This window comes from Fukomys damarensis, unplaced genomic scaffold (genome assembly GCF_012274545.1).
Source record: "Fukomys damarensis isolate Sample0158 unplaced genomic scaffold, DMR_v1.0_HiC HiC_scaffold_24, whole genome shotgun sequence".
Taxonomy (NCBI): Eukaryota; Metazoa; Chordata; class Mammalia; order Rodentia; family Bathyergidae; genus Fukomys; species Fukomys damarensis.
The window spans coordinates 17,004,788-17,012,632 of record NW_022900936.1 but is presented as its reverse complement, the minus strand read 5'-3'; positions in this window follow the sequence as shown (position 1 = coordinate 17,012,632).

The window sequence follows — 7,845 nt, the reverse complement described above, 5'->3', positions numbered from 1 at the left end:
GAGCCAGGGATGTAGCAAAATGCAAAGCCCTGGATTCAATCCCTAGTATCACTAATAATAGTAATAATGGTACACAAAATCCCCTCTATTGTATTCTTACTGTAAATATATAACCTGGACCTAAAGAATTGTGAAATAATTAAATATAACCAGAAAATGAGACATTCTACAAAACAACTCACCTCAACCTTTCAAAAATACCAGTTTCATGGAAGGAAAGATCAGAGCATTGTTCTGAATTAAAGAAACTAAAGAGACATACAATTAATAGTAGTGTATGACCCTTACTGGGATCTTAGCTCGGAAAATAAAAGACATTTTAAAAGATATATGTGTGACAGAAATTTGAATATGAACTTTTTACTAAGGAATGTATCAATATTAAATTTCCTGTATATGATATTAGTATCTTTGTTGTCTTATATACTTTGTTCTCAATATATATTCACAGCTAAAGCATCATTATGCCCATAACTAAGTCTCAAATGGTTCCAAAATAATATTGAGAGAATATTATTATTCAGCAATTGCGGGAAAATACTAATGACTGGTGCTCCAAGTCAGGATGTTAGTTGTACTATTAATCCAACTTTATTTTGAAAGTTTTCAAAATAAAAAATTTGAGGAATAACGACCATGGTTTTTAACTGTGAAAATTTATTTTGCTCATGTTACATGGCATTGCCCAGCTGTGGCCCTGCAGCTTTGCTCTAGAAGCTACTCAGAAGAAGCAGCTTCTCCTTGGTATTATGCTTCTTGTGGTGGAGGGAAAGGAGCACAGCGACTACCCTAGGCCCTGCTCTTAAACGCTCTGCTAGAATTCTCCCAGTCGTCAGACATTCACATTCCCCAGGTCCCAGCAAGTCCTATGGCCAAGACCAAGGTGAGTTGGGTGGGAGGTATATACTTCCAACAGGGAGCCACTGGCTGAAATTACAGAATTCTTATTCAAGGAGGAAAGCAAATCACTGCAATCAAGAATCCGATAGCATGGTAATTTTCCAAAGATCATAAATATGATCTGGTCTCAATTACAGATCTGTCTGCCTGTGGTTTCTTTTCTTCCTAATACTCATTTTTAATCCAAATATTTGATTTTGTATTTTTTAACTTTTATGAATTTGATTCTATGGAAAATTTAAAAATTCTAAAAGGTACATAGTGAAGTTTTCCTCAGCAATTTTCCCCATTCGTAAGTTTTACTGAACCCTCACACAGGATACCCTTGTTATTAATTTCTTGAATTGAAATTCTGTGGAGAGTTCTTGAAGCCTCTGTGAACTAACTGAAGTATATATTTTTATTTTCTCCCTTTTTGACCCAAAAATCTAACATGCCAAATATATGGTCCTGTGCCTGGCAAAACTGTACTGACAATGAATGTATGCAAGTTAGTCAGGTCCCCTGAGGAATAGAGACCAAGACAGAATTTGATGAACAAGGATTTCGTTAGGGGAAATATCTGTGAAGGAAAGGAGAAGACATCCAGGTAAGGCTGATGACACCTCAAGTAGAGGAGAAAGAAAAGTTAAGTAGAAATATTTTGACCACCCATGTAGTCTAAAAAAAAGTTTGTCAGGGTCATCAGAGTCCTTGAGCCAAAGTTTACAATTAAAGATGTCCCAGTCACCCAGGAGTGGGCTTGTTTTAGTATTTTGTCTGCAGTTAGTCATCGATTAGGAGTAGCCCCAAGAAATAAGAATGCCTTTGGGAAAACATGGCAATGGATTTCAGAGCTCAGCAGCTAAGGTTCTGGGACAATTACATTCCCTGTAACAGGTTTGTGAAGTGCACACCATAAGCTGTATTTCAGAAATCAATTTCACAGGCAATTGATGGGCATTTTACATATCTGAAATAATAAACACACACATTTTTATAATTTAGCTTATAGTAGAGCTGCATTTCCATCTGAATACAGTTATGCACACTGCTGTGAAATAATGAAAGAAAAAGCCAGGTGCAACCCATGTTTTCTTTCTACTGATGTGTATTACCATGCTACGATTTAGATCTAAAATGACCCCAGAAGCTCATGTGTTCAGAAAGTGGGCTTTTGGAAGGTGACTGGATCATGAAGATTCCAATTTAATTAGCGGAGTAACCCACTGATCAAATGCGCTCATCATTTGATAGCACTTTGGCAGGCGATGGAAACCAGTCAAAGGTAAGTAGATCATGGTGTAAACTTGGGGGCTTTTCTCTCTGGTGTTTTCCCTCTCTACTTCCTGGCTGCCATGAGATGAGCAGCTTTCCTCTACAATGCCCTTCTACCATGATGTTTCTGCCTCACTGCAGGCCTAAAAGCATGAAGGTAGCTGAACGCAGACTGAAACCATAGACCCAAATAAATCTTTGCTCCTTTTTTTGTTTTGTTTTTTTCTCGGATGTATGTTCACAGCAACAAAAAGCTGGCTAACACCACAAGGCTAAATGTTACTTTTACTTCAAAGTCCTTTTTCTTGTTTTTTAATATTTTATTTGTTTGATAGTGGGGCGTGAACCCAGGGCCTTGGCACTGTGCCCTTTTGGGGGATGGAGGGAAGCACAATCTTACTAAGTTTCCCAGGCTAGTCTCAAACTTGTGCTCCTCCTGCCTCAGCTCCACAGAGTGCTGGGATTCTGAGTGTGTGTTGCCACATCCAACTTCAACATCATTCTTTGTCAACTCCTTTGTGGGCTAAGTTGGCTGGGGAGTGTGTGCATGTGTTTGTAGATCTTTGGAGAGATGAAAGGCACTTGAAAGTAAGTAAATTTTCAAGGGCAAGGGCATAGCTCAATGACAGCAGGCTTTCCTGCCACGTTCACTGCCCTTGTTTTGATCCCCCACACTACAAAAATAAAATAAAATGAATAGAGAAGCACACATAATCCATTCTTTAAAAAAAAATAAATAAACATTTCTTGGGGCTGGGGATTTAGCTCAGCAGTTCAGTGGCCTGCCTTGCAAGCGCAAGGACCTGAGTTCAATCCCTGGTACCAAAAAAAGAACACCATTTCTTTCTTACACTATAAGAAAAGCATATCAGTTCTTCCTAATCGTAAAGAGAAAGTCAATAATACAGATCATCAAAGTATATGGTCTCCTGTAAATAATATTTTCTGATTCATTTTGCACAAAGATGTACGGAGGGGAGAAAATGGTGAAGTGGAGATCATTAGCAACGTCCAGCCTCTCTAAGATCCAGAATCCAGACATGGGAAATAACAACTTGGCAAGCAAGCAAACAAACAAAGTAAGTCTCTAGGGATCAGGAAAGGACTGACAGGAAAAAATAGAAGCTACAAAGTGACAAGTTGGAAAGATGGTCCACACCACAGAGAAAAGAAAAATATCTGGACATTCTCCATGGCTCATGGGGAGGGGGACCTGGCTCATGGTGCTGAGAGATCAATGGAGAAATGGTGGCAGAACCCAAAACTGTTGGGAACTGCACAAGCAGCACAGGGTGTTGCTCCAAAGGACTCATTCCACAGGGCAGGTAACAGCCAGAGGATTAAAGTGCACACACCCACCGTATTGCCGGAGAGCACCTAATCCGGGGCCATTTTGATTATTTAAGTATGGGATTCAGACACAATTAAAAAAACTACTTCACTTCAGTTCCTCACACAGTGACTGTGTGAGAGACAGCCATGGGAGACAGTCACAGACAAGGGACAGACTAGATAAAGATCCTCTGTATTTACCTGGAAGAGGAGATACCATGGCCATGAACATGGTTTTCCCAGGGTGAAAAATAAAAGAGAGACAATAGGGACTAATGAGACACATCTTCTGCGTATGGAAAGAGCACCGAGAGATGCAGGGAGGAGGGAGGGAGTGAAGGGGAAGGGGTAAAAAAGGAATTAAGATGGGTTACGTACATGTCCCAACTTCCCACAAGGAATATGATCGCTGTGCACTACAAACACGCAGTACATAATTTAAAAATGAATTTAAAAAATCGTATATCCCAAAGTAAGAGAAAAACACATTTGATACCCCATTAAAAAGTACAATTTTTATGTTCAGTTAAAAATCAATGCTTTAAAAGTCAAAAAAGATGTATTAATATGTCCATATATGTGCATCTATGAGTTATTAAGAAAATGATTAGTGTTTTGAACCAGCGTTAATATCAAATAATGTTCATTTAAAGGATGATGAGCCAATAAGTGTTGACAATTATAAATTAAATCCCAAGTTGGTGGTGCAGATCACTTATTCCACACCCTTCCCTCATTTAGTAGAAAGAGGAGATGAATCACAGAAGGACTAGTATTTCGCTCAAGGTCATCTAGAATAGTAATACAGCATCTGTGATTCTTAGGAACACCAGGGCATTCAGAAAATGTCAGGACTCCTGAAATTGGCATGTGATCATTAAAATGCTCTGAATCATCCCACCCCACAGCAGCCACACCGAATTCTTCATTCCAAAGTTTGGGAAGGCTGCAATATTTCTCCTCCCATTTGCTTAGGATTTCAAAGATGGAGTAATCCTTCAAACACATGTCAATGTGGATTTTCTTTGATGTAATAAGATGAATATGTTCTCCAGAAATAAGCGCCCACCCATCCTATTTCAGCCTGAGAAAGCATATCAGACTAATTCAAATTTCCTTTGTAGTTTTTTAGTATGGGATTCATGCCTCCAGGGGGAAAGGAGGAGTCTTGGTAACGCTATTTTGGAAAATAAAACAGCAGCATCCCTTTCTCTAATTATATGTAACCTTTTCCCTTTACGTTTTGTTATTTTAAATTGCTGACTAAACTTGCTTCTTTCTCGCAGTTGCTTGACTATGACATTTACCCACATGCCCTCCTCTCCTCACTGTTAAATCTTTACCTACTCTAGGAAAAACATATAGGTGGTTCCTGATCACCTAAAATCTATTCACGCTCACTGACTCATGAATGTAATGTAGAGAGGGATGAAGTCATAGGTTCCATTTTAGCAATCCACCTCTCAGCCACGTGACCTTGGATATATTAAATTGTAATCTCTCCCTCTCTCTCCCCCCTTCTTTCTTTCTGACTCTCTCTCTCCCCCCTCCCTCCTACACTTAGAATATTAGAAATATTTTGCTGCAGTGAGCATCTGTCTATCTAATATTTGTTCACCGGTGTATTTCTTCAAAAGAAGTTCCTAGCAATGAAATTGCACATTCAACAGTGTAAAAGAAAGAACTGAAGCAAAAAACAGAAATAGAACTTTTGCGCATGAGAAGAACAAATATTGGAAGGTGAAGGGAAGAAGAAAGAAAAAGAAAAGAAAAAACAATAAACCATATGCTTATAATGAAAAAAGAAAGAGTACATGCACTTAAAGTTTTGATAGGATTGCCAAAGTGTCCCTTGGAGGTATTATTACATACAAGACAAAAAGAGAGACATTCATTGTAGATGATAGTGTATCTTATACTAATGGAAGAGGGCCACACTTTTATGGGTCTTTGAATTTGTGACTGAAGCCTGGGGCCACACTTTCCAATCTTCCTTTTCAGTGTTTTATATGCAAAGGTGTTCCTAGGCTGGCACTTACTTATTGGGGTAAATGCAAAAAAGGCAAACTAAGAGCCAATAATTTCACCTATTTGTCAATCTCTGATTCAAAGAGGTGGATTTTTTGTCTCACATAATTGCATGACTGATTAGAAATGAGTGGATCTACTTGGACTTTTTAATGCTTTTTTTCTTAATTCCCTCTCATTTTTATATTTTTATTGTTGCTTTAGACTGCACAAACAAAACAGTCTCGCCATAAAAATTCAAACATTAGTAACATATAGAAAATAGGGCATGAAAGTCATTTTTCTCAATCCTCTATCTAAACTAAGCTCGGTATCTTTCTGTAACTATATTTCAAATATTATTTTTCAGTCCATGATTTAACATCTGACTGCTCCGTACTGACATTATTCATGTGATTCAAGTAAATCTCCAGGAACTGACAAGGCAATGCACTATAAGGACAAGAAGAATAAAGAAGTAGTAAGTCTCTGAACAATTCTTTCTGTGACAACTGTGGGAGGATTTTGATAAATGTTGGCAACAGAGCACTGCATGTGATGTAGGGAAAGAAACCTTGGCATTCAAACAAACAAATGATTTGGCAATAGTTTATTAAATTTCTGCCATGCTTGCAAATGCCAGTAACAATTTCTCAGACTGCAGAATTGCTACATGTGACAAGTTTGAAAATGTTACACAATCATCACCAAATAATTAATCTTTCCAAATTAAAAATCACACAAACTCACGGCCAGGGGTTTAGCTCAGTGGTTCCACTACCTGCCTTGCAAGTATAAGGTCCTGAGTTCAATCCCTGGTACAGGAAAAAAAAAAAAAGACCAAAAATTCAATAAACAAAAATCACACAAACTCTTTGAATAATTGCTATCACTAAAACAAAAGCTCTGCTGGAGTTTATGTATTTACCTTGTGCATTTTGGATGCCACTCTGTCACAGAACCAAAAACTAGGCAAACATCCAGGTAAGATCTGATGTAATTCAGTCTTACTGGTAGATTTCTGTCAAACCATTAAATCTTCAGGCCATATTAGTTCCTATTTCTTCCTAAATGTGTAGCTGTAAATGCCTATATTTAAAAAGATTTCAAATCAATCTATAACATTATACATTAAGGAACTAAAATAGGAAGAGCAAACTAAAACTAGCAGGAAGGAAATGATAAAAATTTAAGGCAAATTCAGTGAAATGAAGGCTAGAAAAACAGTACAAAAAATCAGTGAAAATAAAAATTAAAAAAATAAAATTGACAAAAATTTTAGTTTGACAAAGAAGAGGGAGAGATTATAAATTAGTAAAATTGGGAAAAAAAGAGGTCACATTACTACCAATCTTACAGAAACAAAGGGGATTATAAAGCTGGGCATGGTGGTACATGCCTGTAATAACAACTACTAGGGAAGGGTGAAATAAGATGACTAAAAATTCAAGGACAGCCTGGAGAACTTAGCAAGACCTTGTTTCAAAATAAAAATAAAAATACCTAGAGATATAGCTCAGGGGTAGAATGCCCCCAAGTTGAATCCCTAGTAGTAATATAGAAAGAACTTAGAGACACATATGGAAAATTATGCACAGCTCTATACCAAAAACACTGGATAACTTAGATGAAATAGGCAAATTTCTAGAAAGACATAAACCGACTCAAGAAGAAATAGAAAATCTGAATAGACCTATGAGACGTAAGGACATCAAATTAGTAATTTTAAAACTTCTTGATAAAGACCATGTACAGACAGATGGCTTTCCTGTTTAGCCTACCAAAAATTCTGAGGGAAATTAGTATCAAATTTTTACTAACTCTTTCAAAACAGAAGACAAGGGAACATTTCCCAACTTATTTTATGTTTGCCAAAATTACCCTAATACCAAAATAAAAACATCACAAGGGGAATCTAAATAAATACATACACACAAAACTAATATTGCTTATAAATATAGATGTAAAAGTTCTCAACAAAATATTAAAAACCAAATCCAGCAACATATCACAAGATATGTCATAAACAAATGAGGTTTATCCCAGGAAAGACAGGGTGATTTAACATGTGAATATCATCAATGTAATATACTATATAATAGAATAGAAGACAAAAAATACGAGGTCATCTCAGTAGATGTAGAAAAGGCATTTAACAAAGTCCAACACTCTTTTATGATAAAAACACTCTACAAATAGAAAGGTAAGGAAGTTCCTCAACCAGATAAAGTTTATATGTGAAAAACCCACAGCTAATGTCATATTCAAAGGCAAACAACTGAATACCTTAAATGAAAATAAGATCGATCCCCAGTACCAAAAATTTTGAAAAAAAAAAAAAGAAATTAC